Source organism: Chlorocebus sabaeus, chromosome 15, assembly GCF_047675955.1.
Source record: "Chlorocebus sabaeus isolate Y175 chromosome 15, mChlSab1.0.hap1, whole genome shotgun sequence".
NCBI classification, from domain to species: domain Eukaryota; kingdom Metazoa; phylum Chordata; class Mammalia; order Primates; family Cercopithecidae; genus Chlorocebus; species Chlorocebus sabaeus.
In genome coordinates this window covers 89528756-89547849 of record NC_132918.1, presented here as the reverse complement: position 1 = coordinate 89547849, position 19094 = coordinate 89528756, and positions in this window count along the sequence as shown.

Genomic DNA, 19094 nt, shown 5'->3' with positions numbered 1-19094 from the left:
TATGTATTATATATACATTATATTTTATATATTTTTATATATTATGTATATTATATTATATTATATTTAATTTTTAAAATAGAGTTTCGCTCTGTCACCCAGGCTGGACTGCAGTGGTGCGACCTTGGCTCACTGCAACCTCTGCCTCCTGGGTTCAACCGATTCTTGTGCCTCAGGCTCCCGAGTAGCTGGGATTACAGGTGTGCATCATGGCTAAATCCACACTAAATCCACCGCGACTACATTTTTGTATTTTTTAATAGAAAAGGGTTTTCGCCATGTTGGTCAGGCTGGTCTCGAACTCCTGACCTCAAGCCATCCACCAGTCTCATCCTCCCAAAGTGCTGGAATTACAGGTGTGAGCCACTGTGCCCGGCCCCATTTTTTTCTTTCCTTTTTTTTTTTTTTTTAAGACAAGTTCTGGTTCTGTCGCCCAGGCTAGAATGCAGTGACACCATCTGGGCTCACTGCAAACTCCGCCCCCCAGGCTCAAGCCATCCTCCCACCTCAGCCTCCTGCGCCACCACACCCAGCTAATTTTTGTATTTTTTGTAGAGTCAGGGTTTCTCATGTTGCTCGGGCTGGTCTCGAACTTATGAGCGCAAGCCATCCACCTGCCTTGGCCTCCCAAAGTGCTGTGATTATAGGCGTGAGCTACCACACCTGGCCTTAACAGTCTTATTTTAACCTAAGCACCTCTAAACTGTATCTCTAAATACAGTCACTCGAGTACAAGGTGTTATTAAATTTCAACAACTGAGTTTTGGAGTACACGATTCAGCTCACAGCACGGCCTGGATTGTCTTTCACCTAGTCTCTCTGCCTTCAGCCTTTCCTTCCTTGAAACCAGCCTCCACAGAGCAATCGATGGGCCTACAGCACATTTGTGATCATGTGCATGCATCCTCTGCTGAAAGGCTTTCCACCTTCTACAGGGGACATTGTGATGGTCAATTTTTTTTTTTTTTTTGAGATGGAGTTTCACTCTTGTTGCCCAGGCTGGAGTGCAATGGCGCAATCTCGGCTCACTGCAACCTCTGCCTCCTGGGTTCAAGCGATTCTCCTGACTCAGCCTCCTGAGTAGCTGGGATTACAGGCATGCACCACCACGCCTGGCTAATTTTGTATTTTTAGTAGAGATGGGGTTTCTCCATGTTGGTCAGACTGGTCTCGAACTCCCGACCTCAGGTGATCTGCCTGCCTCAGCCTCCCAAAGTGCTGGGATTACAGGCATGAGCTCCCGCGCCTGGCGTGATAGTCAATTTTATGTGTCAACTTGGCTAGGCTACAGTCCCATTATTCAATGAAACACAAATCTAGGCATTGTGTGCAGGTGTTTTATAGATATGATCAAAGTCCATAATCAGTTGACTTTAAGGGAGATTATCCTAGATAATCTGAATGGGCTTGGTTCAATCAGACCTTGAAAGGCCTTCAGAGCAGAGCTGAGGATTCTCTGAAGAAATTTCATCTGTGGGCAGTGCGGCATTTGGTAATACCGAAGAAAGTTTTATCTTGCTTTTTCTGGTCTTCCCTACAGACATCAGATTTGCCTACCCAGTCCCCACAATCACACAGGCCAATTCCTTGCAATAAATCTCTTAATATTTATCTCCTAGTCATCTTGGTCTTGGTTATAGTCTGGCTAATATAGGCTTTGGTTCTGAAAGTGGTTCTAGAAGAATAGAATCTTAAAAATGAGTATTTATTTATTTATTTATTTATATTTTAAGACAGGGCAAAACCCCATCTCTACTAAAAATACAAAGATTAGCTGGGTATGGTGGCACACGCCTGTAATCTCAGCTACTCGGGAGACTGAGGCAGAAGAGTCGCTTGAACCTGGGAGGCAGAGGCTGCGGTGAGCTGAGATCACACTGCACTCCATACACCGCACTCCAACCTGGGTGACAGAGCGAGACTCTGTCTCAAAAAAAAAAAAAAAAAAAAAAAAAAAAAAGTGGGGAAAGAAAAGGATGAGTTCAAGGCTTCAAATTCCTAGCTCATGTTTTGTATAAATGATCTGAAACCTTCTCTATCTGCCCTGCGAAAAACTCTTATCTCCTGTGGTTACAGGACTGAGATTTCTGAAAACAAAATCCAGGGTCTCATCCTCCAAGTAGCTAAATTCCAATGTAAGTTCAATTCTCAATCTTGCAGGATCTTTTGTTCAAGCAAGGGCATTGATTGGGAAGGAATGGGATACTGATAATTGGAATTGGGATGTATGGGCAGATCCTGATGAAGCTGGGATCATCGAACCCCTAAATTCTGCCAAGTCTTCTTTGCCAAAAGTAGCCTTTCCTGTCTGAGCAGATTGGCTACACTCTGCTGGAATAAACCGCATAGGCCTCTTCTAAGTGGCCTTGCAAGGTTCTGCTGATTCTCCTCAGGACCTACCCCTGCCACTCCTCTTAGCTTCTCAACCTATAACGAGACTCAAGTCCCAGCAGGCCCCAAAGAGTAAGGTATAAAGTATGATCCATGAGGAGATATATTATATTCCAAAAATCCTGCACGATTTTTCCAATTTCTATAAATAGAAATCTGGGGGAATGTGTGTAGATGGATCTTGAAACTCTAGGATTGCCCGGTGTGATGATGCCTTCAGTCCCAGAAGGTTGAGGCAGGAGGATTTCTCAAGCCTAGTTCACTTGAGGCCAGGAGTTCAAGACCAGCCTGGGAGACATAGTGAGATCCCCAGTTATATAAAAAAACAAAACAAAACAAAAACTGAGCAGCTTTTCTAGTGACTCAGTTAGTGGACCCAAGTGAGAATATGTTGCCTCTATAATCCAAAGAGATAAACTAGGTGTCGTGTCTCGTTTTCGGTTGCAGGAAGGGCCAGATACGACAATTTTTTTTTTTTTTTTGAGATGGAGTCTCGCTCTGTTGCCCAGGCTGGAGTGCAGTGGTGCAATCTCGGCTCACTGCAAGCTCCGCTTCCCGGGTTCAAGTGATTCTCCTGCCTCAGCCTCCCGATTAGCTGCGACTCAGGCACCCACCACCACACCCGGCTAATTTTTTTGTATTTTTAGTAGAGACAGGGTTTCACTATGTTAGCCAGGATGGTCTCAATCTTCTGACCTCGTGATCTGCCCACCTTGGCCTCCCAAAGTGCTGGGATTACAGGGGTGAGCCACTGTACCCAGCCTAGATGCAACGATTTATCTTTCAACTTAAAAGGGATATCTTGACACCATTGGATCCCCTATTTCTCATTGGGGAGTTTCCTATGATCAGTTGGCTGAAAAAGAGAAAAGGGTCCTACATGATATAGATGTAGGGCACTAGGATTTCATCTGTGAATAGCCACTGTACTCCATCTTCAGCGTCATAGTGAGGCCACCATCTCTAAGAAGCAAAAACCAAAAACTAGAATCAAGGGGGAAGGAATGGAATATAAAGTTGAATCAGACAAAACTTATCAATATGGACCCACTAAAGAGAGATTCCAGATTCAATTTTTTCAACTGAGGGGTTAGAAGAGTCTTTAACAGTTTAGTTGGTTGGCTGAAACATGAACCCAAGGGTGGCCTACACCAAATAAAGTTAATGCCAGAACTGCTTCGATATACTGTAGAGGAAGATATCCAAAGACTTAGGGAGATTGGAATGTTAGAATAGATTTATCAAGTAAGACTTGCTGACCAACTCTGGGAGGGTCAACTGCACATCATTTTCACCATGACAAAGAGAATAAAAAATTGTGAAGGGATCCTCAGCATCCTTAAAGAGTTCTGTAGACACTCTTGTCTCTCTCTCTCTCTCTCTCTATGTGTGTGTGTGTGTGTGTTGTGTGTGTGTGTGTGTATATATATATATAAAAGCTGGGTTATATATATTACATATTATAATGTATTTTATATATATATATATATAAGCTGGGACTACAGGCGTGTGCCACTACGTCCGGCTAATTTTTTGTATTTTTTGTAGAGATGGGGTTTCACCATGTTAGCCAGGATGGTCTCAATCTCCTTACTCTCTCTCTATATAGAGAAAGACAGTAGAATCACCAAACTGAGGTCCCTAAAGCAATGGGGATGATGAGATCCTGGAGTGGCAGGAACCAAATGGCAGCACTTAATCACCAAAGAAAAGGTGAGCCTGGTTACCATAATGGACTGGTGAGCCAAAGCAATAATCAGAATAGACTGACTCACAGAGGCCTGTGGCATTAACCAGTTCATCGTGGTCTCTGTCTTAGTACATTTTCTGTTGCTTACAATAGGACGCCTGAAACTGGGTACTTTATAAAGAACTGAAATTTATTTCTTACTATTCTGGAGGCTGGGAAGTCCAGGGATATGACCTGACATCTGCTGAGGGCTTCCTTTCTGGTAGGAATTCTCCGCAGAGTCCTGAGGTGGTACAGAAAATCACAGGGCAAGAGAGCTGAGCACACTAACATGCCAGCTTAGGTCTTTCTTCCCCTTCTTATAAAGCCACCAGTTCCACTCCTAATATAACCCATGACTCTGTTAACCTAAGAATCCATTAATCCATGAATGACTTAATCCATTCATGAGCTCTCATGACCTCATCTTCTCTTAAAGGGCCCCCCCTCTCAATACTGCCATATTGGGGATTAAGTTTCAACGTGAGTTTTGGAGGGGACATTCAAACCAGAGCAGTCCCTTTGGGGAAAACTGTGAGAAGGAACAGCAGTATAAAAGTTCAGTAGTGTAGCAGGGTCCTAACCGAAGGGGACCTGGACTCTACTTCATTCAAGGGATTCTGGGTCTACAAACAGACCCAAGTCTGGGAATTGATGGGGAGGCCACGACTCTGTTTTGGTGATTTGAGATACACTCTGTTCACTTGACCCAGAACTCTTATACAGATCAAGTAGGAAGAGAGTAGACTGCTCACCTATTTCCTTTGTAGGGATACCATGACCAACTCGCCAACACCCTAGGCGTGGGCTGGGAGAGGAAAGCTGAGAAGGTAATGTAGCAGGAAGAGGAGCCATAGGCATTTGGATCATTTCCTTGTGCAACTTATATCTGCAGGGCCTGCTCAAGTCTGATCTTACACATGTCATTTCTATTTGGTAATGGAGTACGGTTGTACATGCTCAAATTTATGGATTGGTGGGTCAGACAACACCCAGTTCATGATGGGCAGTTCGGGTCACATGGTAAATTGGTGGCTCATAGTTAGGTGTTCAATCCTCTATTAAGGCTCAGTAGCAAGCCAAAAGCTGTTTTTCTAGGAGAATAGTTATCTGCAGAGGACGGCAGGACTTTGTTTCAAAATCCTAAGAATCTGTACTATGATTCATGTATAAGGGCTTCCCAAAGGCTCCAAACAGCATCCCTATCTGCCACTTCAAGCACCATTGGATCTGCTAGATCACAGGGCTCAGGGGCCAAAGTAGGTTGCAAGGCAGTGTGGACCTGTTGTAATCTGCTTTTCCAGGCTGTACTCAAAACTAGCAGCTTGTACTGGGTGCAGTGGCTCATGACTGTGATTCTAACATTTTGGGAAGCTGAGGTAGGAGGATCACTTGAGGCCAGGAGTTCAAGACCAGCCTGAGCAATATAGTGAGATCTCCAGCTCTACAGAAAACAAAACAACAACAATAAAAACCCTGGCAGCGTTTCTAGTAACTCAGTTAGTGGACCCAAGTGAGAAATATGTTGCCTCCAAAATACAAATAGATAAACTAGTTGTTGCGTCTATTTTTGGCTGCAGGAGGGGCCAGATACAACAAGTTACCCTTCAACTTAGAAGGGATATCTTGACATCACTGGATCCCCTATGCCTCATTGGGAAGTTTCCTATGGTCAGTTGGCTGAGAAAGAGAAAATGATTCTACATGATATACAGGCCATCACCTGAAAGTGGAGAGCTGCAGAGTTACAGCTCATTTCTGGGATATTCCCAGATGGCAGAGCTTCAAGCGGAGCACCTTGGTCGTACATTTTGCCTGGAAAAAGAAATGGCTGGAGGCAAGTATCTATATTGATTTATGGGCTATCTTAGTTCGCTGTAACAGAAATACCACAGGACAGCAGGCCTGAACAACAAACATTTATTTTTATTTATTTCTGTTTTTTTGAGACAGAGTTTTGCTCTTGTTGTGCAGGCTGGAGTGCAGTGGTACAATCTCGGCTCACCGCAACCTCCGTCTCCCGGGTTCAAGTGATTATCCTGCCTCAGCCTCCTGAGTAGCTGGGACTACAGGTGCACACCATCCTGCCCAGCTAATTTTTGTCTTTCTATTAGAGATGGGGTTTCACCGTGTTGGCCAGGCTGGTCTCAAACTGCTGACCTCAGGTGATCTGCCCTGCTCGGCCTCCTGAAGTGCTGGGATTACAGGCGTGAGCCACCGCACACAGCTGAACAACAATTTACTTCTCACAGTTCTGGAGGCTAGAAAGTCCAAGATCCAGGTGCTGGCAGTTTTGGTACCTGGTGAATGCAGTCTCCTGGTTTGCACATGGCCATCTTTTTGTGGCTTCTCACATGGTGGGAGAGCAGAGACGAAGCAGGGTCTCCGTGTCTCTTTTCCTAAGGAGTACTGATCCTTTCCATGCGGGCTCCGCCCTCACTGCTTCCTAATACCATCACGTCGGGGGTTAGAATCTCAACATATAAATGTTGGGGAGATATAAACACTTAATCCATAACATGGGCTATCACCAGTGGTTTGGCTGGATGGCCAGAGACTTGAGGGAACATAATTGGAAACTTGGTGACAAGGAGGTCAGAAGAAGGAGTAAGCAGATAGACCTCTCTGAATAGGCAAAAAAAAAAAAAAAAAAAGTGAAGATATTTATGTTCCACGTGAGTGTTCGCCAAATGGTAACCTCAGCACAGAGAGAAGTTAATAATAGGTGGATGAGATGGCCCACTTTATGGATACCAGCCAGCCTCTTTCCCCAGCCAGTTCCCTCATTGCCCACTGGGCTCATGAATAAAGTGGATATGGTGGCAGGGGTGGAGGCTATGTGTGGGCTCAGCAGCATGCACTTCCACTCACCAAGGCTGACTTGGCTGCAGCCAGTGCTGAGTGCCCAGCCTGCTGGCCGTGGAGACCAACACTGAGACCCTGATAGGACCCCAGGGTTATCAGACAGCTACCTGGTGGCAAGTTGATTACACTGAACCATTTCCATCATGGAAGGGCCAGCTATTCTTACCAGAATAGCTACTTACTCTGGATACAGGTTTGCCTGCCCTGTACACAATGCTTCTGCTAAAATGACCATCCATGGATTTATAGCACGCCTTATCCACCACCACGACGTTTCACACAATACTTCTGATCACAGAACTCAATTCACAGCAATTGAAGTGTGGCAATGAGCCCCAGCTTACGGAACTCAGTCTTACCTTGTTCCCCGGATCCTCGAGCAACTGGTTTGATAGAGTGGTAGAATGTTTTTGTTTCTTTTTAAATTACAGATAGGGTTTCACTGTGTTGTCCAGGCTGGTCTCAAATTCCTGGGCTCAAAAGAGGAATGACAGCTGGGAGCCACTGTACCTGGCCAGAATGGGCTTTTGAAGACTCAATTACAGTACCAACCAGGTGGCAATACCTCGTGGGGCACTGTCCTCTAGGAGGCTGGGTAGGCTCTAAATGAGTGTCTAATACATGCTATTGTTTCCTCCATAGCCAGAATTCATGAGTCCAGGATTCAAGGGGTGGAAACGGGAGTGACCCCACTCACCGTTGCCCATAATGATCCACTAGCAAATGTCTGTCTGCTTTCCTTGTGACCTTAGGTTCTGCTGGTCTAGAGTCTTAGACTTAAAGGGAGGAATGCTTCCACCAGGAAACACAGCAATGATTCTGCTGAATTGGAATTAAGACTGAACCTCAACCACTTGAGGTTCCTCATCCCTCTGTATGAACAGGCAAAAAGGGGGCTTACTTTCCTAAGCAAAGAATACAGACATTTCTAAAAAGTTCGTTTAGAAGGGCACATTTTCTAGCAGTCCTTATAAGAAACAGAAAGAAGAAATAAGCATGTATGTGGGATGAGTCCCTCCCAAAGTTCCAAGATAAGTATTTGAGGAATGTGGTGGTCTTTTTATGTGTTAACTGGGTTAGGCTGCTTTCCCCAATTATTACTCAAACATGAATCTAGATGTTGCTGTGAAGGTACCGTATTTTACAGATGTGACTAAAGCCCATAATCATTAACTTCAGGTAAGAACAGTTATCCTAAATCATCAGATAATTCAAATAGGTGAAGGGCTTTTTGTTTTTGTTTTACTTTTCAGATAGAGTTTCACTCTGTCACCCAGGCTGGAGTACAGTGGCATAATCACAGCTCACTGCAACCTCCACCTCTCGGGCCCAGGTGATCCCCTGCCTTGGGCTCCCCAGTGACTGGAACTACTGGTGTGTGCCACGCCAGGCTAATTTTTTTTTTTTTTTTTTTTTTTTTTTTTTTTTTTTTTTTTGAGATGGAGTCTTGCTCTGTCACCCAGGCTGGAGTGCAGTGGCATGATCTCAGCTCACCGCAAGCTCCGCCTCCCGGGTTCACGCCATTCTCCTGCCTCAGCCTCCCAAGTAGCTGGGACTACAAGGGCCCGCCACCGTGCCCAGCTAATTTTTTGCATTTTTTTAGTAGAGACGGGGTTTCGCCTTGTTAGCCAGGATGGTCTCGATCTCCTGACCTCATGATCCGACTGCCTCAGCCTCCCAAGGTGCTGGAATTACAGGCGTGAGCCACCGCGCCTGGCCTTTTTTTGGATTTTTTATAGAGATGGTGTTTCACCATGCTGCCCAGGCTGGTCTCGAACTCCTGGGCTCAAGTGATCTGCTCACCTCCAAAGTGCTGGGATTACAGGCGTGAGCCACCGGGTGAAAGATCTTAAGAGCAGGGCTGAGGTTTCCCTGAGGAAAAAGAAATTCCACCTGAGAGCTTGCCTGTCCTTCCTGAGGGCCTGCCCTGGGGCTTTCAGACTTTCCTAGCCATCCCCCCCCATTGCATAAACCAATTCCTTGCATGGAATCTCTTCATATGTCAGCATACATATCCTACTTGCTCTGTTTCTGTAGCTGAACCATGGCTGGTGCAAACATAAAAACCTTTCTCTTTAAAGCCTCTCCCATTTCATACCTTCCCACCCACAGTAGGAACCCAAGAATTAGGCAGGAACATGTGGGCAGAATTTCCCCAAGTTAATGGAAAAGCACATTGTGATGAAGACCTAGGGCTGAGAAGGCAGAGGGACCTCTGTTCTACAAAGGGAAAGATTAAAGCTGTGTTGACAAAAGGAATGTGAAGTACGTGTGCAGCCCCTTTGAAAGTTAACTAATCCTTGAGGTGCAAGATGGGTCTAATTTTTTTCCTAACATATTTGGGGGAGAGCAAACTGCACTCTGAAATGGGAGTCCCTTTTATCCTGAATGTCCTTTTTGTCCACTCTTGGGTCTCAGAGCTGCCTCTTCTCTGTACCCAGTGGTAGAAAGTCAGGACAGCAGTGAGAGATGCTGGAGGCTGCACAATTTGTAGGGACAAGAGAGAACTAGGGCCAGGAGATTTCTGATAAGAGTGTTGGTGACAGAAAAATGCAGTTGGGAGATGCAGGGACCCCACTAGGGCTACAGAAGAAAGGGGGAATACGAGAAGGGAGAAAGGCCAGCGTTAGAAAAGGAAGGGACAGCCACACGGTTGTAGGGGAGCTCAATGTGGTCCAGACTTTTGCTCAGGGCAAAAGGACAAAGTCTCAGACAAGGGACACAACGCCTCACCTTCCACACTTCCAACTCTGTAGGGTTCACGGTCATCATTGGAGCTTGGCGTACATACCTGCTTACTCTTGTTCAGGTGCTGAAGTCTAAAATAGGAAAGGACTTTTCACAGGATGGCACTCAGGGCGAAGAAGGAAGCTCCTGCCCCTCCTCAAACCACAGCCAAAGCCAAAATGAAGGCTTTGAGGGCCAAGAAGGCAGTGCTGAGAGGTGTCCACAGGACAAAGCCTTCCATGCACCTGCCCATTCTCCAGAGACCATGTCATCCACCTCTGGTGGCCCAAGACACTGCGACTCCAGAGGTAGCCCAGATATTCTTGGAAGAGTGCCCCCAGAAGAAACGAGCTTGACCACTATGCCAGCCTCAAGTTTCCACTGACCCTGAGGTGACGGCAGGGCTGAGGTCTCTGGAGAATGGGCAGGTGCGTGGGAAGCTTTGCGGTTCTCCTCCAGGAACAAAGAGTGTAAAGGGACCACTGGTGGCCGGGCACGGTGGCTCATGCCTGTTATCCCAACACTTTGGGAGGCCGAGGAGAGGGGAATCACTTGAGGTCACAAGTTCAAGACCAGCCTGGCCAACATGGTGAAACTCTGTCTTTACTAAAAATACAAAACTAGCCGGGCGTGGTGGCGGGCGCCTGTAGTCCCAGCTATGCAGGAGGCTGAGGCAGGAGAATTGTTTGAATCTGGGAGGCAGAGGTTGCAGTGAGCCGAGATCGTGCCATAGCACCCCAGCCTGGCAACAGAGCAAGACTCCATCTCCAAAAAAAAAAAAAAAAAAGCTGGGGGGCATTGATGCTGCTGGAGAGGCAGCCACGAAGACAGAAGGCAACACACTTGTGTACACTGTGGATTGTTTTTTTTGTTGTTGTTGTTGTTGTTTTGAGACGGAGTCTCGCTCTGTCGCCCAGGCTGGAGTGCAGTGGCCAGATCTCAGCTCACTGCAAGCTCCGCCTCCCGGGTTCATGCCATTCTCCTGCCTCAGCCTCCCGAGCAGTTGGGACTACAGGCGCCCGCCACCTCGCCCAGCTAGTTTTGTTTTGTATTTTTTAGTAGAGACGGGGTTTCGTCGGGTTAGCCAGGATGGTCTCGATCTCCTGACCTCGTGATCCGCCCGCCTCGGCCTCCCAAAGTGCTGGGATTACAGGCTTGAGCCACCGCGCCCGGCCACTGTGGATTGTTAAAGCCAACAAGAACCAGATGGAACAGGCTGTGAAGGAGCCAAGGTCAACACTGAGTCGACCTGATGGAGAGAAGAAGGGAAGGAGCTCCATGACACCGATGTGGCCAAGGCCAACACTGAGTCGACCTGATGGAGAGAAGAAGACATGTGTCCACTGGCTCCTAATGACCATGCTTTGGAAGTTGCCAACAAAATTGGGATCATCTAATCTGAGTCTGGCTGGCTAATTCTAAGGATATATATGTATCTTTTCACCAGAAAAAATACAAATAAAACAAAACAGAAAAGGGAAAACCCCCTTCTCCAAGATCAGGGAATTAGAAACACCTTCTCTGAGGTTGCCAAAGGTGCAGGGAAGGGGACAAAAGAAAAGTGTCCTTTGCAAAGTGATCCAGAGAGCAGACAGTAAATGGAAGTTACGAAGTTACAGATTTCAGCTCTGCCAAGAAACACTTTTGTTTTTTGTTTTGCTTTGTTTTTTGAGATGGAGTCTCTCTCTGTCGCCCAGGCTAGAGTGCAGCGGCGCAATCTTGGCTCACTGCAAGCTCTGCCTCCCGGATTCAAGCGATTCTCCTGCCTCAGCCTCCCTAGTAGTTGGGACTACAGGCGCCCGCCACCACGCCCGGCTAATTTTTTGTATTTTTAGTAGAGATGGGGTTTCACCATTTTAGCCAGGATGGTCTCAATCTCCTGACCTCGTGATCCGCCCACCACAGCCTCCCAAAGTGCTGGAATTACAGGCGTGAGCCACTGCGTCTGGCCAAGAAACACCTTTTGAATGCTCATTACAAATAAAGAGAAATGAGCTACCTCGGGAGGGAGGGAGTTTCTTGTCCCCGTAGGTGTTAGTTGACACAGGGTGACCACCTAGCAAGGGTAGCTTGGGAAGGATTCAAGCATTGGCCTCTAAGGCCCTAGTCAACAATATACTTTTCTATTTATTGAAAGACTTAGATATGGAGATAACTTTAAGAATACTTGGCACTAGGACTATAAAATATGCTATTATAAGCTCAGAATTATAAACTCATCATAGGCAGGCAGAGCTGGACAGGATATATATATTTTTTTTTAGAACGAGGTCTTGCTATATTGTCCAGGCAGGTCTTGAACTCCTGGGTTCAAGCTATCCTCCCGCCTCTGCCTCCCTAAGAGCTGTGATTACAGGTGTGAGCCACCATGCCCGGCCAGGCCAGGATCTTCAAAATAATCTTGTCTAATGTCCCTCTTACCCTCCCCTCCAATTTCATATAAGTGAGAAAATACCCAGAAAGAAATGACTAACTCCAGATGACACAGCTGAAAAGTGGCCTAGAACCTGGAACTGGTGACCATGTTCCATCCATTTCTTAATGTCTTCTTTTCGAGTGTCTTTATCAAAGCTGCCCAGCAATATCTGGAAACTCACCAGGAAAAAAATAATGGAAACAATTAAACCTTGACAAATGACAGCTTCTTCAGATATGGTTTAAACACAAAGAACTATAAGGAACTCAACTGCTCAAACTCCTTGATAACATCAAGGAAAAGGAGTCATTTCACATAAATCTCAGAGATGATGTCATCGAAACATACAAGTAGCTAGTGGAAGTTACAACTCATCCTGAAGGAAATGATTCTTATAAATAGTTTTGATCTGGAGATACCATTTGGCGTCTTAGAATCGTAGACTCTTGAAATGGGAAGGCCTGCCGCAGAGGCTATCGGATCCGGGGTGTGCTGGCCGCGCGGTGTCAGCAGGGTCAATGCCACTCTCACTTGGCTTCTATCAGACTTTGATAAGATAAACATGCTTACTGTGAAACTTCAAACAGTACAGAGAAGTATAAAAAAGACTTACCAGAAATCTCACTGCCCAGAGTTAACCACTGCGAGTATTTTGATGACTGTCATTCCGTTTTCTCCAGGCACGTGTTTACACTCACACATCCATATTTTGGCAAAATTGGGACCAGAGTATAAAAGGCAGTTTGTCATATTCTTCTTTACACTAAACTATTTATTTATTTATTTATTTATTTGTGAGACAGAGTTTCGCTCTTGTTCCCCAGGCTGGAGTGCAATGGCACAATCTTGGCTCACTGCAACCTCCGCCTCCTGGGTTCAAGCGATTCTCCTGCCTCAGCCTCCTGAGCAGCTGGGATTACAGGTGTGCGCCACCCCACCCAGCTAATTTTTGTACTTTTAGTAGAGATGGGGTTTCACCATGTTGGCCATGCTGGTCTCGAACGCCTGACCTCAAGTGATCCACCTGCCTTGGCCTCCCAAAGTGCTGGGATTACAAGCATGAGCTACTGCGCCTGGCCCTACACTAAATCATTTATACAGCTTCACAATTTCATTTGAATGGCTGCATAGCAGACCACTGCATGAAGAGAACTTCATACAGTCAACCACACCCTGATTGATTGATCGATTCGGTGTTCTCAGTTTTTTACTAACTTGGAGGGTTAGTTCCTGCTTTAGGGAAAGAGCTCATCTTGGCCACCCTTGGGAATGTGAATTGTCTTTGGAAACTAAAAGCACTTTGCTTCCTCCAAAGTAGTAAGTGTTTGGGGGTGATTGTGGGGCTAAGGTCTCTGGAGGATGGGCAGGTGGGCGGCAGGCTTTGTGGTTCTCCTCTAGGATAAAAGAGTATAAAGGGGCCATTGGTGCTGCTGGAGAAGCTGCCATACTCCAGGGGAAGGCCTTAAGGATTCGTCAGTGCCTGGAGCCCATCCTGACCCTGGCTGACTTCCAGGTCAGCTTGCAAACCTGCCCCGGCTAACCTACCTCTGGAAAGAGCCAGAACTGAGGACTGGACCAGCTCCTGGTCCAAGGTCCAGCTTACCCAGGCCAGTTGCTGCTCTGCAGGCAGAACTCCACTTGTGCTTCCAGCAAGAGGCATGGCTGCCTCATACTCACTAATGAAGGCCAAAGCTTTACCCACTTCTGGGCTTTGGCAGATTACCAAGCCAACTGCTCCTCCGTCACCAACCCTTCCTCTTCAGGTATAGTGAGAGACAACACCATCAGTGAAGTCCCTCTGGGCTGTGTAACTTGGAGACTGAGGGGCTCTGGCACCCAAACTCTGAGGACACCCTGGGATACCAAAGTACTACCACCAATACCTTCAGCTGAGGTACTGGGGGATTGAGGGGAGGTGACAATGCCACAGTGAATACCTTTTTGACATATGTCTTTACATATGGATCCAATTATCTCCTTCATATAAACTCCTCTAAGTGGCATTGCTGCGTCTGTGGGAAAATGCGGAACAAATCTTGCAGCAATGCTGGCTGGTGCCTGGGAAGGGCCAGCTGGGCCGCTGCTGAGAACCTTCACCGGGCAGCAACTTGTGACAGACGTAGCCACTGTTCAGAGTCTGGCCTTGTAGGTTCAGCACCCCACAGTCAATGGGATTCCAAAGCTGACCCGCTCAGAGGAGACTGGAGGGGACAGAGCAGAATGCCCAGGAGGAGTTTGTAATGAAATGTATCAATGCCGGGGAAGCAGGAGTTTGAGTCAGCCTGACCCGCCTGCTCTCTTTTTTTATGGAAATCAGCACGGGAAGCCAAAATCACAATCAGAAGGCTAATGGGAAGCCTAGAATCCAGGAAGGGGAGTTAGTTTGGTGACCTGAATGATGGCTGGAGGCATGTCCATCCCGCCACTAGAGTAATATACACCCTTCGGCGACAGTGGCGGCAAAGGAAAGTCAGGTGAGTTGTAAGTCAGAAACTGCTCTGTGGCTAAAGGGAACCCCTAGCCATTCTCCTGCAGAGTCCTTCTTCTATCTGGCAATACTCTGTGCACTTGGGGACTCACAGCTTTTCCTGCAGATAGAGAGGGTAAAAAATCACACCATAGGCTGGGCGCGGTGGCTCACACCTGTAGTCCCAGCACTTCGGGAGGCTGAGGTCGGTGGATCATGAGGTCAAGAGATCGAGACCATCCTGGCCAACATGGTGAAACCCCATCTCTGCTAAAAATAAATAAAATAAAATAAAAGCCAGGTGTGGTGGCAGGCGCCTGTATTCCCAGCTACTCGGGAGGCTGAGGCAGGAGAATCACTTGAACCCGGAAGGCAGAAGTTGCAGTGAGCCAAGTTTGCGCCACTGCACTCCAGCCTGGGCAACAGAGCAAGACTCTGTCTCAAAAAGAAAAAAAAAAAAAAAATCACACCATAGGGCCCTATTTTTTTTTAAAAAAGCCCATCCATATCTCACTTTTTTTTTTTTTTTTTGAGACAGAGTCTCACTCTGTCACCCAGGCTGGAGTGCTGTCGCACAATCTTGGCTCACTGCAAGCTCCACCTCCCAGGTTCAAACTATTCTCCTGCCTCAGCCTCCTAAGTAGCTGGAATTACAGGCACCTGCCACCATGCCCGGCTAAATTTTTGTATTTTTAGTGGAGACGGGGTTTCACCATGTTAGCCAGGATGGTCTCGATCTCCTAACCTGGTGATCCGCCTACCTCGGCCTCCCAAAGTGCTGAGATTACAGGCGCGAGCCACCGCACCTGGCCCATATCTACTTTTCTTATTCATTTATTCATTTATTCACTCAACTAATGATGGTTGAGTTCTGTGCAGGTCCTGGGGAGACAGAAGTGAGTAAAATAGATACAATTCCTGCTGTCGTGGAGTTCATATTCTGGTGGGAGAGAAAGACAGTAGACATGTAATTAAATGAATACACAATGATTGTGTATTTATTTGATTACACCATTAATTAAATAGGACAATTTCGAACTGTAAAAATCTATATGTGCCTGGGCACGGTGGCTTACCCCTGTAATCCTAGCACTTTGAGAGGCTGACGTGGGTGGATCATGAGGTCAGGGGTTCAAGACCAGCCTGGCCAACATGGTGAAACCCCGTCTCTACTAAAAATACAAAAATTAGCTAGGCGTGGTGGTGGTGTGCTCCTGTAATCCCAGCTACTTGGGAGGCCGAGGCAGGAGAATCACCTGAACCTGGGGGCGGAGGTTGCAGTGAGCCGAGATCATGCCACTGCACTCCAGTCTGGGCAACAGAGTGAGACTCTGTCTCAAAAACAAACAAACAAAAAAAGTCAGGAGCAAGTCAAGAGCAACATGCATAAAATCCTAGGCCAGTGTCACCGAAAATCTAACTGGAGTACCATAGGTCTCAGCTGCATGATTTCCCTCCTGCGTCTCACCATGAACTGAGATTTGCTGGAAATGCCCAGGATGTTTAGGTGTGGTGCCCCCTGAAATGTTTCTTCCTTCAGGAGGGTGGGAAAGAACGTAAATTTCATTGTCTTCTCAGCCAAAAAGAAAAAAAAATCCTCTATGGCCTGATGCAATTAAAAAAAAAAAAATCCATGTGGTGTACCGCCCCAGGATCTCAGAGATTAGATGTAGAAACCCAGGTCATGTCCCAGAAGGGAAGAGTAAGGGAGGAAGAACTCTTTTCAGGGATTGATAGGGTGAATGACTGGAAGTTTCTACAATGGAAAAAAAAAAAAAAAAGGCTGGGTTATCATTCCTGTCATTGCTATTATTGTTGTTGTTATCAAAAACATGTAAATAGTCCTCTTCAATTATTGTCCCTCTTAAACAATAAAGGTGATAACAGAGACTTCTTCGGGGCGTTTGCAAACCCAAAGAGAATATTGTTATTCACCAGCAGCTTTGCTTCAAGGGATCCAGCAGTGACTGCGGGATCCAGAAGATTCCAGGGGAAGGTCTAGGTGTGTTGTTTGAGTGACTGAAGAGGGTCAGAGGGCCCTTTAGAGAAACGGTTCTGGCAGAGTGGGAAAGGCACTTTCAGGGGGAGAAGGGGCCGTCTGAGCATTGAGGTGGTACACAGTGAGGAGAGATGGTGAGGGAAGAGAGGAGCGGCCAGAGGAGAGGCGCGGTGGCATCAGACACCTATGACAGGGCAGGATGGGAGGAGGGGTGAGAAAGAGGGGGCCGCGAGACGTCTCTGGAAAGAAGACCTGAGTGATGGGTGGGAAGTGGGGTCACCTGGACAGTGACATAACATCTGTGTTAACCAGGACTGTTGGCACCAGCCGCAGCCCGCCCTCCCCACTCCCGATCTCGGTTTCGGACACAACAAAAACTTATTTATTTCTCTTTCATTTCCAGGTAGGATGTGGGGGGAGCTGGTGGGGGCGGCACTGCAACACAGCTGTCTTCCAAACTGGGCATCCTGGCTGTGCCCATGTCTGTCTTCACCATCTTGGAATCCTTTGCTTCCAGCCGGATGGACAGAAGAGAAAGCAAAACTTTTTCTTCACCATCACGAACCGGAAGTGAGCTGTAACTTCTGTTGGCTTCTGTTGGTAAAAGTTCATCACACGGCCATGGCTTGGGAGCGCAGGAGGGGCCCTGCAGCCCAGGCCTTGTGTGGCCATGCAGGCACTGGCCCATCAGCGGGGAGCTGGTCACTGTAGAAGTCGCGAGGTGTTAGTCTCTGTGAGTAGAAGGGAGTTCCCTTGGGTGCCTTCTCACTCCAAATCACACCATACTGTTCTGTCTGGAGAGAGCCTGGCTAGGCTTAGGGTTTGGAGGACACCAGGGGCAGCTGAGGCTCTGGCAGTACCCCCTTGTAGATGGTAAAACCCTGGACTGCAGGCGTCTTGTTGTTTATGGGGGTCAGTGTGCCCTTTCATACTCCTTCCAGCACGAAGATTTGAGGGTGAACGCTCGGGGCTCCGGCTTCTTACCCTCTCTCCCACTACCTCACCCTCCGCCCCCACGGGACTCTCTTCTTCCTGGGTCTTGGCTTCCCCAGCTACAAAGGGAATGGGCTGGCCTGCGTGACCTTTAATGTTTTTCCAGGCGCGAGAGTCTATGTCCCCTTCCGGACAAGCTTGAACCACCTCATTTCTGCATCTCCTGAGCTCTTGGAAAGGAGCGAGGCCTGGAAGACCTTCTGGGGTTACTGCTGTGAGCTTCGGCCCTACCTGATCCTACCTAAAATTGCATCAACAAAATCAGAGACTTCTTCAGCTCGTCAGCTGCTGGCAGCCATTCAAAAAGTGCATGATCACACGTATGTTTATTGCAGCACTATTCACAATAGCAAAGACTTGGAATCAACCCAAATGTCCATCAGTGACAGACTGGATTAAGAAAACGTGGCACATACACACCATGGAATACTATGCAGCCATAAAAAAGGATGAGTTTGTGTCCTTTGTAGGGACACGGACGCAGCTGGAAACCATCATTCTCAGCAAACTATCGCGAGGACAGAAAACCAAAAACCGCATGTTCTCACCCATAGGTGGGAATTGAACAATGAGATCACTTGGACACAGGAAGGGGAACATCACACACTGGGGCCTGTTGTGGGGAGCGGGGAGGAGGGAGGGATGGCATTAGGAGATATAACTAATGTAAATGACGAGTTAATGGGTGCAGCACACCAACATGGCACAAGTATACATATGTAACAAACCTGCACGTTGTGCACATGTACCCTAGAACTTAAAGTATAATAATAATAATAATAATAATAATAAAAAGTGCATGATCTGAGTGGGTAGAGGGAGAGACCCCATGGCCTGTGCCAGGGCTCAGATTTCAAGACAGCAGTGTTCCTGCCTCTGTGAGATCCAGGTGTGAGCAAGGCGTGAACATCCACAGATGTCAGACCGAGTTACATCAGTCAGGGCACCAGCAGGCAACAGAAGCACACCCCGAAGTGTTTGGGGAAGGGGAAAAAAAGCTTGAAGTAGGGACTGTTCACAAATGTGTAGCCGGAGGTAAGGAACCAACAAAGAATGGTGAGGTACCCAGGGCTGGGGACCAGGCCTGAAGGGGCAAAGGAGGAAATGGTGTGAGCAGACTCAGGGGAGACCGACCTTCCCACAGAAGCCAGAGCCATAGAAGAATGTAACAGCAGGAAAGCAGGGTTGAGCCAGCGCGGACGGGGGTGGGATGGAGCAGGGAATAAATGTGTCAACCTCCAGTCTCTTGCCAGCGCCTCCCATTGGCCAAACCCAACAGGAAGCCAGGGAAACAGGCGCCCTGGTGATGCAGTTACAGAAAACACAGAGGGCAGGAGAGGCAGTGGACAGGGGAGGCACATGGAGAATAACCAGCTCAGGAGTCTGGTTTCTCCCATGACGGGGGAGTCTGAACGGCCTGGACCCAGTGGTATACAGGCAGTGAAATTCCCAGCTAGGTTGATGATAACAGCAGTGATAACAAAGAAGGTGACCCTACCTTAGATTT